General features: G+C 39.1%; 1 protein-coding gene across 3 annotated transcripts in view; it reads right to left on the reverse strand.

The window, feature by feature from the left end:
• The window catches only part of LINGO2 (leucine rich repeat and Ig domain containing 2), a 512,490-nt gene that overhangs the window by 181,183 nt on the left and 316,982 nt on the right, over positions 1-14,325 (reverse strand). For all 3 annotated transcript variants that reach the window (XR_004237528.1, XM_032096275.1, XM_032096276.1), the window contains one exon: positions 5,851-5,893. The gene's annotated coding sequence lies outside the window, so the exon portion shown is untranslated. The remainder of the gene's footprint in view (positions 1-5,850; positions 5,894-14,325) is intronic.

Raw genomic sequence — 14,325 nt, forward strand, 5'->3', positions numbered from 1 at the left:
CAAAGTTATGTAACAAGAAGCAACAGTGCATCCCCTAAGAAAAGTTCAAGGCAGGGCCACTTAAAGTTTTGGGTGCCTCAGTGAATACAACCACCAGAAACTCTTTTAGATGACCTGCTAAGACCACAGAAGGAATTTCGGTAAGGGGTTGAGGCATGTAAATCAGTGCGAGGAAAAGTGATGTTCATCTATTAGCTAGGAAGTATGTCATGATGAATGTGTATGATCCAAGTGGAATAAATACCCTCTTGTAAAGTTTCATGACACACATTTGATAGAGGAAAATCCTCCAAATGTGTCCAGCACTGTAATAAAGAATTCCTCCTTTCTAATACTTCAAATTTTGTTAGAAAGCATATTCTCTGGCCGATTTCGGTGTCAGAAGAAAAAGAAAACTGCTTAAAATTAGAACAGTCAAGAGCAGAAAAAGTAGACAGGAATGGTACCTAACACAGTGAGGGTAGGTACCCTGTCTCTAAATACCAATAGATGGAGCAAAAGGCAAAATTCCCACTAATATGATAACTCAAATCCACACATTTATGCTAACAAATGGAGATCACCTGTTAGTTCAGGATACCACAGAGGAAGATTCCTCCTTCAAGAATGCTCCAAAGCCACCTTTCACTGGAGTGGAGGGTGAAACACAGGAAGACAAAGACAAAGAATATGGAGTAGACCGTGTACAAGCAAACACTAGGTGAGAGGCATCAACAAATTTTAAGGATGAAGAGTTGAATATGTGGCAACAGGTGGCTTTGCGCAATCTCCTATAAAAATATAGCACTGAAGACAGAGCACGAAAAAAAGTGGGAGAAAAGATATGTTTGATCCTGTTTTTTGCTGGTTTTGGCTATGATGGGGTTAGTTTTCTCCCTAGTAACTAGTATGGGGCTTTGTTTGCATTTGTTCTGGAAACAGTATTTCTAACACAGGGATAGTTTTGCTACTGCTGAGCAATGCTATGACAGACACAAGGCCTTTGTTGCTCCTCACCTATGCCACTGGTGAGGAGGTTGAGTAGTGCACAGGAAGTTGGCAGGTGACACAGCTGAGAAAGCTGACCCCAACTGACCCAAGGGATATTCCATACCACATGGCATCAGGCTCAGCATATAAAGCTGGAGGGAAAAAAGTAAGAGGAGATGTTTGGAGTGATGGTATTTGTCTGCTCAATTCTACATTAGGCATGATGGAGCCCTGCTTTCCTGGAAATGGCTGAACAGCTGCCTGTGGATGGGAAGTAGTAAAGGATTTCCTTGTTTTGCTTTCCTTTACCTATTGAACTGTCTTTCTTAACCCACAAAAGTTTATTCACTTTTACCCTTCAGGAGGGAGTGAACAAGTGGCTGTCTGGGGCTTAGTTGCCAGCCAGGGTTAAACCATGATATCTGACAATTCTGTTTCATAAGTCAGACCCACCATAAAAATCAATGGAGCACAAGGATACCTACACAAAATCCAACAAGAATAAATGAGGAGGTGAGGTCTGTAGAGAAGTCCCAAGAAAGAAATACTGAGCAACAAAGAGAAACAATGTGATGAGAATTCAAATGGATTTATATTAATTAATTAAGAATCAACACAAAGTGGAGAAGAGGGGAAACAAAAGAGCAAACCATCTGTGATTGCACTTGTGCATATACTTTCTGGTAATTCTAGAAAAACCAACTCACCTAGCATAGGATTCAAATTTTGTGCTCATCCCAGGTGCTGAAAATAGGTTATACCTTGATTACTCACGAAGTTATAATTTTTCAGAAAATGAAAGGCTCAATGCTGATAATAGCCACTGCCTGTCAGTAATTTTTGACTCAGAATCCATGGTAGAGCTTTAGATCTGGAGTGCTCATAAATGAAATTTAGATCACTTTCAACAGTAAAAGCAAATAATTTATTATTTAGGAATTACTTTTCTTGTCCTCTTCTGAGGAGTTCTTTTACCAGACCCACTTGTATTCAATGTCACTTTTTTCCTTACATTTTTTTGGGAAAAGGTGATTGATTTTCAAGGATGACCTCCTCCAGACTTAGGGGTGGTCCACCACTGCATACAGAAGTTAAGAAGAGTCCACCTTCAGTAATCTGAGGATGATAAAAAGCAGGAAGGAGTGATTGATACATCAGATGGATCTACTGCCATTTAGAGGGCATCAACAGGCTGGAATAATGCGTCAACAGGAACTTCATGAAGCTCAGTAAAGGGACATACAAACCCCTGTATCTGGGGAGGAATGACTCGGCCAGCACAAGTGCGTGGTGCAGGTTGACTGGCTGGAAACCAGATCTGCAGAGAAGAACTTGGAGTTCCTGGGAGACAAGCTGACCATATTCCAGCATGTTGCAGCAAAGAGGGTCTGCATTAGGAGACAGCGCAGGTCGAGGCATCTGGTCCTTCCCCTCTGCTCAGACCCTGCGGGACATACTGAGAGGGCTGTGCACAGCTCTGCCCTCTCCAAAACAAGTGACATGAACACACTAAAGCAGCTTCAGCACAGGGCCACAAAGATAATGGGCTGGAGCTTGTCTTATGTGTGGAGTGACTGACAGTGGCTGGGACTCTCCACCATGAAGAAAAAAGCCTTGGGAGAATTTTATCAATGTGTATAAATACATATCAGGAGCAATTGAACAAGATGAAGTTAAACTCTTTGCAGTAGTGCCAAGTGGCAAGACAAGAGACAACCGCAAACTGAAATAAATGAAATCCTGTCTGAACCTAAGAAAATAATTTTTAGTGTGATGTTGTTTGAACACTGGAGTAGGCTCACCAGGAGATTTGGAGTTTTCATCCTTGGAGATATTAAAAATCTGACTGTACACAGTCCTAAGTTACCTCCTCTAGCTGATTCTTCTTTGAGTAAGGGCACTGAACTTGACTATCTCCAGAGATGCTTGCCACACTCATCCATTCTGTGATTCCATGAAGTCCTATAGAATGCTTCAAAGAATGCAAAAATCTTCAGCTTCTGTTTACTTCACAATACTTTGAGATGTATCAGTGTAAACTCTGTTATAATAGCATATTGTTTTACAACAATAAAAAGAGAGAAAGTTTATTTTGTCTTTACTCTGCTAAGACAGTGGGTTTAGTGCAAGAATACTAGCTGTGACTTTTGAAGTAATACACATTCATCAAAACTGGCACTTAAATAAAGAATCTGCACAAGAAGGACATGTCACTATATCTAACCCCCCAGAACCCTATTTAAGTAGACAGCTTTAATATTTAACATCAATTTCATTCTCTACTTGTTCATTTTTACCATTACTGCAGTACAATTTTTGAAAGTGAACTGAGGTAACACTGGAGAGAAAGCAAGGCTAAAGTCTGGAATACTTTTAAAAGCATAATGCCACAGAACAAACACCTAAGTGTGCTCCTTCTGTGCTAGCAGAATCACACAAGCAAGGCATGAAAAATAAGCCTACACATTCTGTTGCTTTTCCACGACTGAAAACAAAATAAACAAAGTGGCTACATTTTGCACTTTCTTCGTTCAGGGATGTTTTATTGAAGCAGAATCCAATTTCCATATATGAGAGGCTTTATGATATCACTAGTGACAATACTCTGCCATTTCTTTACACCTTGGGAGCTTACAGTCTGTGATGGCCTGAAATTCCACTCAGGTTTGAGAATTACATTGCTAATTGCAGTATTAGCATTTTGCTAGTCTTGCTTAGCAGTTTCATGACTATGCCTAGGTCTCAAAGAAGAAAGAAATGAAAGATGTGGAGACCTTCTCTTTGGCTCATTCTGTGTAAACTCTGGGGATATATTCATCTCTCACTCTATTTTTTATCATTTTTTTTAGTAGTCCTAATGGAAAAAGAGGGCACCATAACAGGAGTTTCATACTGTATCATACCGTATAAATGGTATGGACCATTAACTGACCCAAGGGTTTAACATTTAAATCAAGAGTTCAGACAAAGGGTGGGGAAAAAGAGCTGGCTGAGAGAAAAGAACACAGATCCAATATAATATAATTTCTGCTGACTTGTTTTAAATGTTGGTTCTGAATTTTCAGACCTTTCAGTGGGTTTGTGACAGAGTGATTGCAGAGGTAGCAGAGCGGCAAAACAAAGAAGAAAGTTGAAAGGTGCTTGGGACAAAGAGTGGGAACTTTCAGAAGAGAAAGTATTGTGATGGTGCCATCACTATTTCTTTTTATAGGTTTGGGGGTCTTTTTGGAGCTACAGTGTAGGGTGAAACAAAAGTTAATGTTGTAAATAAGACCTCAACCATAATTCAGCAACAGACTGGATCTCAGCAAATGGATCAGTTTGTTTTCAAGGATTCAAAGGATATTAAAAATCTTCACTATTCTCTAACTCTACTGCAATCTGCCTAAAGAAGAAGAAAAATGTGAGAAGGAAGGAAGGAAGGAAGGCAGGAATGTGGGAAGGCAGGAAGGAAGGAAGGGTGGAAGGGCACCAAACCACTGTTGCGTGCAACTAAACATCACATAGCCTCATTTTCAATTCTTAGCTAATTTTTGAGAGTGTAATTTCTTTTTTCCCTTTCCCTTTCCTTTTCCCTTTCCTTTTCCCTTTCCTTTTCCCTTTCCTTTTCCCTTTCCTTTTCCCTTTCCTTTTCCCTTTCCCTTTTCCCTTTCCTTTTCCCTTTCCCTTTTCCCTTCCCTTTTCCCTTTCCCTTTTCCCTTCCCTTTTCCCTTCCCCTTTTCCCTTCCCTTTTCCCTTTCCCTTTTCCCTCTCCTTTTCCCTTTCCTTCTCCCTTTCCTTTCCCTTTCCCTTTCCCTTTCCTTTTCCCTTTCCCTTTCCCTTTCCCTTTCCCTTTCCTTTTCCCTTTCCCTTTCCCTTTCCCTTTCCCTTTCCCTTTCCCTTTCCCTTTCCCTTTCCCTTTCCCTTTCCCTTTCCCTTTCCCTTTTCCCTTTCCTTTTCCCTTTCCTTTTCCCTTTCCTTTTCCGTTTCCCTTTTCCCTTTCCCTTTCCGTTTCCCTTTTCCCTTCCCTTTTCCCTCCTCTTCCTTCCCTTTTCCCTTTCCCTTTTTCCCTTCCCTTCCTTTTCCCTTCTTTTCCCTTCCCTTTTCCCTCCCCTTTCCCTTCCCCTTCCCTTTTCCCTCCCCTTTCCCTTCCCCTTCCCCTTTCCCTTCCCTTCCCTTCCCTTCCCTTCCCTTCCCTTCCCTTCCCTTCCCTTCCCTTCCCTTCCCTTCCCTTCCCTTCCCTTCCCTTCCCTTCCCTTCCCTTCCCTTCCCTTCCCTTCCCTTCCCTTCCCTTCCCTTCCCTTCCCTTCCCTTCCCTTCCCTTCCCTTCCCTTCCCTTCCCTTCCCTTCCCTTCCCTTCCCTTCCCTTCCCTTCCCTTCCCTTCCCTTCCCTTCCCTTCCCTTCCCTTCCCTTCCCTTCCCTTCCCTTCCCTTCCCTTCCCTTCCTCAGTGTTACATCTAGCACCTTATTTTATAAAAAATGAGGTTCTCAAACAATGAGTTACAGGAACACGACCTTTGATACACAATCAAAATGAAGGCTCAGTAAAGAAAAATTTAATATAATCATGCAGACATTGCATTTTTCTTCCTTTTTCAGATTTCATTATTTAAGAATGCAAGTCACAAAACAGAACATAACTTATCAGTTCATAAATTTGTTAAAGCTATTTCATTTATTTAAGAATGACAACATATATGACCTGTGATCCACTTGCCAACCAAAAGGACAAAATACACATACATCCCACCTTTTCCGTATAGAAAAAAGAAAATTCTTAACATTTGCAAACATAAGATTAAACAATATAATTTTTAACTGTCTTGCAACATAAACACAAATAGTAATAGAAGACATACTCAGATCAAGTAATTTTACTAAGGGAATTACAAATAACATACCTTAAGACTTAGTGGGTTCAAGTCCTGGAGACAATCACTGCACCTTTGAAAACAAAATTTATCTGTTAAAATTATTGCAACTAATTTAGTTTAGGATAAAAATTCCTGTCCCCTGAAATCTTTTATTTAGCACACTTTTCAAGCTTCCTTGGTACTTAGTAGCATGCTCCTGTCTGATTTCCAGCTACCTTCAAGGGATGAGTGCAATTTGTTCAGTCCCTCAGTTCCCTTTTTGACTTTCCAAAAAGAAGGTTCACTGTACTATACAGTCCTCCCCAGCCCAGTTTTCCTTCCTGGATTTCTGTTCATTTTGTGTTATGAAGCCTACCAAGAAACCTTTCTAAAGCAACTATTTTATGAAGTGGGTATGAACTGTGTTTTGTAGTCCCTCTGCAGCACTGTTAACTGCAGCAGCAGTTAACCAACACTCTGTTCAAGAATAAATACTAATCTCATAGATGACAGAAAGAAAATACCTGGCACCAACCTCTTACTCAGCTTTTTTAGAATGAAGGAGAATGTAATGACTTTTAGTTTACCAATACTAGTGTCAGCACACTGGACAAAGCAGATAGGCAGAGCACTGGGAACAGTTTATTTTACCAAGGAACACCTTGATAAGCCTTTTCTCATCCTAACTTTTGTTTTGCACATGTTATGTGAATGACATCATACTCTCTCATACTCTGTTGTGGAAGAATCATTGGAACATATCCTTTGCTCCTCTATTTGTGCAGTGATTTCAGAAAAGTAATAAAAATTTACAGTATTTAAGTATCTTACCCCTTGAGTTCAAGATATCAAAGCCCCATTGACAAACAGACAACGAAAGCATATTATTTTCTGAGAGAAGAATACTCCTATGGTAGCATGTCCTTACCGTCCCTTGTTCTACCATAGATATATATTTATAAATGTATACTTATACTATTATAAATCTATACAGACATGTATATGTATGTATATAGCATTGACATATATTCTTTTAAATACTGCCTGAAAATATTTTATTCCTCATCCCTTTGAAAATGTCTTAATTCATAAAACATTGGACTTGCCACATCCAATTTTCTGTAAGTGTGAATTTACTTGCCACCTTTGAAATACGATAAAGCTATGGCCCAAGTACTCTACTGTTACTCTACTGCAGAGTTTGCCTTACTATAATATAGGTAGTAGAACCATCCTATTCACCTTAATTTCACAGGTTTATATGTTTTATAGCAAAATACAGTTTATGGGGATGATCCAAGATGTTTCCTTTATGTTCGTGTCATTAAATGATCTCTGTAAAAGCCATCATAGTGGTGTAAGAATCAGAGTAACCCTGTTGCTAAAGCTGCTGTTTTATTGGTTAGAACAAGGAAAAGTGTATTTCCCCACCTTTAACAACTTGACTTTTGTCTTATTGGAGATAAGTTCTGATTTTTTGGTGTACCAAAATTTTTCTCATTAAGCGTATCTTTGTGTGTACAGATCAACATGCCACCATTTATTTCATTTTAAAGACACTGAAACGTCTGACAAACATTTTCAATTTCATTAACCTGCATATAAAAAAGTAAATTTAGATAAGTATTGTTGCAGAAAAATAAAATTTAAAAAACCCAAACCTAAACTGAAAAACCCCACCCAAAGCTAAAATTTGGTTATTTGAATTAATCATCTTCAAAATAAACCTGAAACAAATGCATTAATTTCAAGGAAGCAGATCTTCCTTCTAAGTGGAATGCTTCAGGTAAACACACTGATGGCTTTTGCAACAGTATGAAAAAATGCCCTCCAGCTATGAAAAATAGAAAGCATTTGAAGAATATAATTTTTTAGCTTAATTCCTACTTAATAGAATACATAAGTCTCTACCACCTCATAAACACAGAACTTACTGTGTTACCAAGCTTTCTTTCTGCTGTACATATTACAGGCTTTCTTATTTTAAGTCCATATTCCCAAACAGATCTTTTGCTAATGTTCTCTTCAAAAATTCTACAACTCTTATTTCATGATACTATGCACAAAATGCTTTTCAATCATTCAGACTGACATGGTGGTTTAGACTTCAGCTGATGTAACAGCTAATGTTAAAAAAATCACCAACTTGATTTGTACTTAGCTGAAGTCAATAGAGATAAAGGTTACCAGTGACCTCACAAGTCCTGATCCTCCAATTACTGTATTTTTGACAATAATGTATTTCCTGGATTGTTGACACAGCCACATTGCAGTCAAGACTATCAGCTCCATTGATCACTGATGCTAAAGTAGATGACTTCCTTCAGTGATGACTACACTACATTTCACTAAGGAACATCATTTGTTAAAATTTACATATATTCTGAAACATTTATTTGATTAAAAAACCCCCCACAACTTTCATATGCTTAGAACAATCTCACAAGAGACCAACATACTTCACACACCTAGTCAATTTATTTTATCTCAAGAACCAATTAATTCAGTTTCTGGCACAGTTTGTTCAAATGCAAAAATAGAAATCCTGATTTGTAAAACAAATAGATACATATATCAACACATCAGGTGCTGGGATTAGTTTACTCCAAGAAGCAATAGACTATGAATTGGATTTTCTTTTTTCTGTTAATTATGACCAAATACTTCTTTGAAACAAAATGATGCCAGTGATGTAGTTGAGATAGCTTAGTGTCAACGACAGAACAAGATGCACCATGACGAATCATAAAATATTCAAAGTATGACTATTCAGTTGCTGAAAAATTTCCAGCCTATGTTAGGCAGAAATTTCTGTCAAGGATTGTCAGGTTATCGTTCTAGCATCCCCATGCTTTAAAGGAGCCCTCATTCCCTGCTGAACGAGCAGCCTTTTGCCACAAAGTTGCCATTTTGCTGATTCTCTGAAAATCTGGCAAAAGTGGTCAAGTTACAAGGGTTGTGTGCATACACAGTAGAGTGAAGGGGAAAATCAAACTGTAGCTGCTCAGAATTGGTAATTTGTGATCAAGGAATGACCTGGCATGGAGGACAAGAAGGTCCAACTGCGAAAGAGCTTGAACTGGTTGGACATAGGAATGACAGGACAGAACTCCCTGTAGGGGAGTGGAGTTTCCCTTGGGAATGAGGCATGTTGCAGAGCTGTCTTGCAACAATCCATCACTCATGGACATGAGTGCTCAAATGCCAGAGGCCACGTTTGGGCAGCAGAACTGGGATGGGGAATGGATCCAATGCTGGGCTGATGTTTGTGCGACTGGTACCACCGCGTGTGTATGTAACGAATTGACTCCTGCTGCACCTCTGCAGACTCCACGGAGAACAGCCTATGGTGATAAGACTGTCCAGTGCATTGTACATTAAATCTTTTATATTTAAGCACAAACCTGTGTTTAACTCAGCTCAAGGCATGCAGTAAATTTTCCACAACAAGAGTCTTGTGAGTTAATGGTTAAAAACATACAGATTCCACCTGCACAATTGACCAGATTGTAAACATGATATTTCCACAAAAAGGATGGGTTTATCTCACCCACATTTATAACATAAAACTAGTTTTAATTTGATTATGAAGCTCTTGGAAGTTTCAAACACACTACAGGTCTCTATTGGAGTGTTCTGTGAATATTATAAAACGTTTTGGATTGAATTGTCCCATATAAAATGAAAATACATACAGGTAAGTACACTGTATGCATATTATTGTATGTACCAGAAGGACAATTTCTCTTAACATAACCAATAGACCTTGCTTTCTACATTGTAAACAATGGAGAATCACCCAGCCTGAAACAGTCAGGGAATGATCTATAAAAATAAATTCCTTAACTGAAAACGATTAGGAATGTAATACTGAGGGCACAGTTCTCACAATAACTAAGAGGTAATTACTTAGCTTGTTCTGTATCTGATAGACAAAGACTTTGAAAGGAAATTAAATCACTGATTTCTTGTCCTAGAGTTAGATGCCAAATGAGATCATATAATTACAGATGAATGAATTTTTCTATATAAGATCATGTCTAGCATGCTCTCTTGGTTTGAGATAAATTTGGAGGAAAACATCTGAAATGAACATCCCTCTGTTAGAAGGCAGATTTCAGCACTCCCTCCCCCACCAGGTTTGGAAAGAAATTCCTCAGAGGAAAGTGAAAAAAACTATTTATTTAACAAGCAGAGTGCATGCAGGCACAGAAAAAAGAATGCATAATGTTAAATAATAAAACCTATTGCTGTGGAGAAGACCTTGGAAGATTCAGAGCTCTTTGTAGGTGTGGCTCTGCACTTTCTGGAGCTGGGGTTCAGCGTGGGCCCCTCTGGGCTGCAGTGTGGGCTCTCCTGGTGATGTCCTGGTGTTGCTGAACAGTCCAGAAGAGGAGAAGAAGAAGCCAAAGTCACAGGGAAAAAAAAAAACTTTCTTGCCTCAGCTAGCAGGCTAGCTAAAAAGCAAAGAAGTTTAACTCTCTCTTTCCTGAGAAACAGAGCTGAAAGCTGGGAAAAAACAGCAGGAAGGTGCTTTCCTTGGCTCTGTAGCAGCAGGAATGCAGGGGAGCGTGTGTGCTTGAGCACAAACAACTCTGAAAAATTTGCCTGGCTTCTCTCCCCCCTCTCCTGAGAAACAGCCTAAAGACACAGGAAAGCACAGGATTCATGTCTGGCATAGGGCGGATGATAAGGAATACAGTATCATACAGTGACCTCAGAACACATGCAGATTGCAAAAGCAAGGAAAAACAGAATCTTGTATGTTTACTTCAAGGAATAACAGTGGAGATTCACTTTGAGCACGCAAAGGCTGACACAGTCTTGCAGCTATAGGAAGATGAAAATTATTCAGCCTCAATGACCTCATCTACATCCACAGGAAAATTTCGCATGAAGTTAAGCATGCATCACCAGGACCCTTTTTCAGGAATTAACATCACAACCACAGAAGGAATGCACTGATGGCAGAATGTGCTTCAGGAAGGTACATAACAAGTAGATTCCCATGCTGGTCACATCACATCCCTTTTCATAGTGTCCTGCCTTAAATAGCATTAATTCCTTAAATGTCTTCACCCATACAGAAGCCTCCATCACTTCTACATTCTTAGTGGCATAATCACATTTTTCACTGACAGCTGCTTCTTGTATTTTAAAAGACCTTTAGAGTGACAGTCTGGTTGTTATATGAACATGTACATTTCTTGACATGAGGTTGAGAACAATGCAACTAACTTGTCGCTACTAAATGGAACAAAATGTTCATCTACCTCCACTACACCTAAAAATTTCCATCTTTCACCAAGAAAATTGAGTCTTCTTAGTCCTTGATATGCTATAGATGGATTTCTCCTAAGCTAATAATAGCATTAATACTGAAAAGCCAAGACTTACCTTAGCGCTGGCAACTTTGCATTTAAGTCAAACTTATGGAAAATGAGAGCAATGAACCTCATGGAACTCAAAAAGCATCCATAATAGTAGCAGAAAATGAAGCAAAGTCAAATGCATGAGAAAAACGGTAAAACTTTTGAAATTCACAATTTTGTTAGAACGTGGTATGCCACTACGAACAATTATAGTTCTATGGAAATTTTTTGAGAGCACAGTGACTGAAATTTTGCTTAATTTCTCCTAAATTTTGTCTGGGTCGTAGCCACAAAACAACACCTGAGGACCAAATGAGGGGCAGGCCAATCTCTCTTGTGCTGTCTATATTGTACAGAGTGTTACTATGACTGTTTAATAAAATCAGCTACCTCCCCTGCTCACCAGTGCATGCATAGCAGTGCATTTCAGCAGCTAGATATCAATACATTCAGGGAGGATAAAAGCCTTTTGTGCATACAGGTGTCCCTTACAGACAATAAGCTTTAGCTCTTCATAAAATGACAGCAGGATCTTGCAGCAAAGTGTGAGAGGTAAGGGCTGTATTTGTGTGAAGGAGCTGCACTAGGTAGAAGATGCTCACAGTGCCACACACAAGATCTCATTGCTACAGTCAGATTGCACAATGCTCTGTACTGGAAACTGTTTCTTACGGCATCTGGTCTTTTCTTATATTTTCTCTTTTAAATAAAATAAAATCCAATTTCTTTTCCTCATGCAGTATTATGGACAATACAAGGCCATCATAAATGGCATCCATTATAAAGATTTTACATAATACTCTTCAGCTAACCTATTTTTGAGAATGTTTTTACCAGAATAATTTAACTGTAACTGAAAATACCTCACTGAACGAGGAATTTGGAGGAGGGCAACAAATAAATTTCCATAAACTGTAGTATCCTACACATCTTAAACCAGTGCAAGTAAAGATAAGAAACTAGAAAATAAGTGTGCCAAAAATGCAGTTAAAAAAGGTTTATTTGAGGTGGCGAGTTGTAACAATTCCCTACTGACCTTTAGTTTACATATTCTGCTAACACCTCAAACCAGGTCAGTTTAAACTATTCAAAAGGAATCCACTGTACATTTCTTGCCCCTTTAATCATCCCAGAATTCAAGTAATCCATTTGGATTACTTGCTGGCCACTGTGATAGGAAGTAAAATATGCTATTTATGTTGCAAACTAAAAGACTGCCATAGCCATAGCAATGGTCTCAAATGGAGATATTCCTGTTACTTACCAATTTACATCATTTGAGAGATCAGTAAAGCCTTGAAACACAGCTGTTTCTAGGATATCTTTGTAATTCTGTTTCTACAAGTTCTGTCAGAAACACATCCTGCTCAGTTGAACCAGAGCTTGACAGGCAGCAACACATACTTTGAGACTGCAAGAAATACTAAAATTTAGAACTACCAAATACTTGCTTTCTTGTTGGTATGAATCTTCTCACACTACGTGAAAAACCACCACAAGCAACTTGATGGATTAAGGTGCAGCTGGCTTGAGGGCAAAACAGGTTAAAGACAATGCCCTCCAGCAGCTGGTTATGAGAACAACTGTTTCAGCAGCATGTATCAGCAGGGCTAATATTTCAACTGTCCCTCCCAAAGTACACATACAGCAATTATGCTAACAATAACTCTGCCACTCAGGTTTTCTGGTAACCTTAGTCTCTAAAGACAGTTTAGAAAGAGCTGTGTTTCAAATTCTTTTCAGCATGCAAAGAGTTCAACTAATGGATAAAAGGATTATCAACATCCTACCTGTGTGTTCCTTTAGAATGATTTTGAGCAAATATTATTAGGAATGCCATTAGCAACAACTACCAGGGAATAATGATCCCATTCAACAATCATTTCTGAGTTTCCAAAGTTTGCTTTTTATTTTAATTTAGAATGAAAACTAACGCTGCATAAATGTTTTCTTTTTTCAACACAGACCTCAGAGCTGAGGTCTATATTGAGTGCAAGCTGAAATTTTGCTTAGCTGTAATTGCTTATAAGTGTCAATCAACAGACTGATGGCTGGCCGACAGCCTCGGTGTAAGTAGTTTAAAGCAGTCTGACTATAAATAGTTTTGCTAACTCAGATCAATCTCTCCACCTTTTATCTCTCCAAATAAACAGAAGAGGAATATGAATATGGGTTACTCACACCTCAGCAATTTTAATTCTGTTCCTTTTTGGACCAACTCAGTACAGTTGGAATCATCCTAATATAGCTGCTGAAGGAACATGAATAACAGCCTAATAGAATTTTGCTTCAGAAGATATAAATAAGAATACCTCTACTGCAGGCTGTTTAGACTAGCTGAAAATGCAGCAAATGCGGAACTATACTAGAGTGCAGAAGAGTGCAGAAGAAAAAGAAATAAATATCTCCTGACATCTTGTCAATGTCATACACAATTATAAATGCACACCTATTTCCTTTTTTAAAAATATTTCAAATATATGGAGTAGGAAGGGACCATCAAGGATTGAGTCCAGCTCCTGGCCCTGAACAGGACAGACCCAAGAGTCACTCCTTGTGCCTGAGAGCATTGTACAAATGCTTCTTGAACTCTGTCAGGCTTCGTGCTGTGACCACTTCCCTGGGGAGCCTGTTCCAGCACCCAGCCACCCTCTGGCTGAAGAAGCTTTCCGTGATATCCCACCTAAACCTTCCATGACACAACTTCAGACCATTCCCTCGGGTCCTGTCACTGTCACCACAGAGAAGAGATCAGTGCCTGCCTCTCCTCTTCCCCTCACAAGGAAGTTGTAACTGCAGTGAGGTCTCCCCTCTGTCTCCTCTTCTCCAGGCTGAACTGACCAAGTGACCTCTGCTGCTCCTCATATGGCTTCCCCTCAAGGCCCTTCACTATCTTCATTGCCCTCCTTTGGACATGCTCTAATGGCTTTATATCTTTTTTATATTGCAGGGACCAAAGCTCCACACAATATTCAATAAACATAAGATTTTCTTCCTGGGAGGAAAAACACAATATGAAATTACGATGGTAGAAGAGGCTGAAACAGGCAAACTGAGCTGAAATCAGGCACCAAATTAACAAGTAGTTTATTTTTACTTACTGTCCTTATTTGATGCCTACTGTTACAATATCCTTTCAGGAAACAAACTA

The sequence above is a fragment of the Corvus moneduloides genome, chromosome Z (assembly GCF_009650955.1).
Source record: "Corvus moneduloides isolate bCorMon1 chromosome Z, bCorMon1.pri, whole genome shotgun sequence".
In the NCBI taxonomy this organism is placed as follows: domain Eukaryota; kingdom Metazoa; phylum Chordata; class Aves; order Passeriformes; family Corvidae; genus Corvus; species Corvus moneduloides.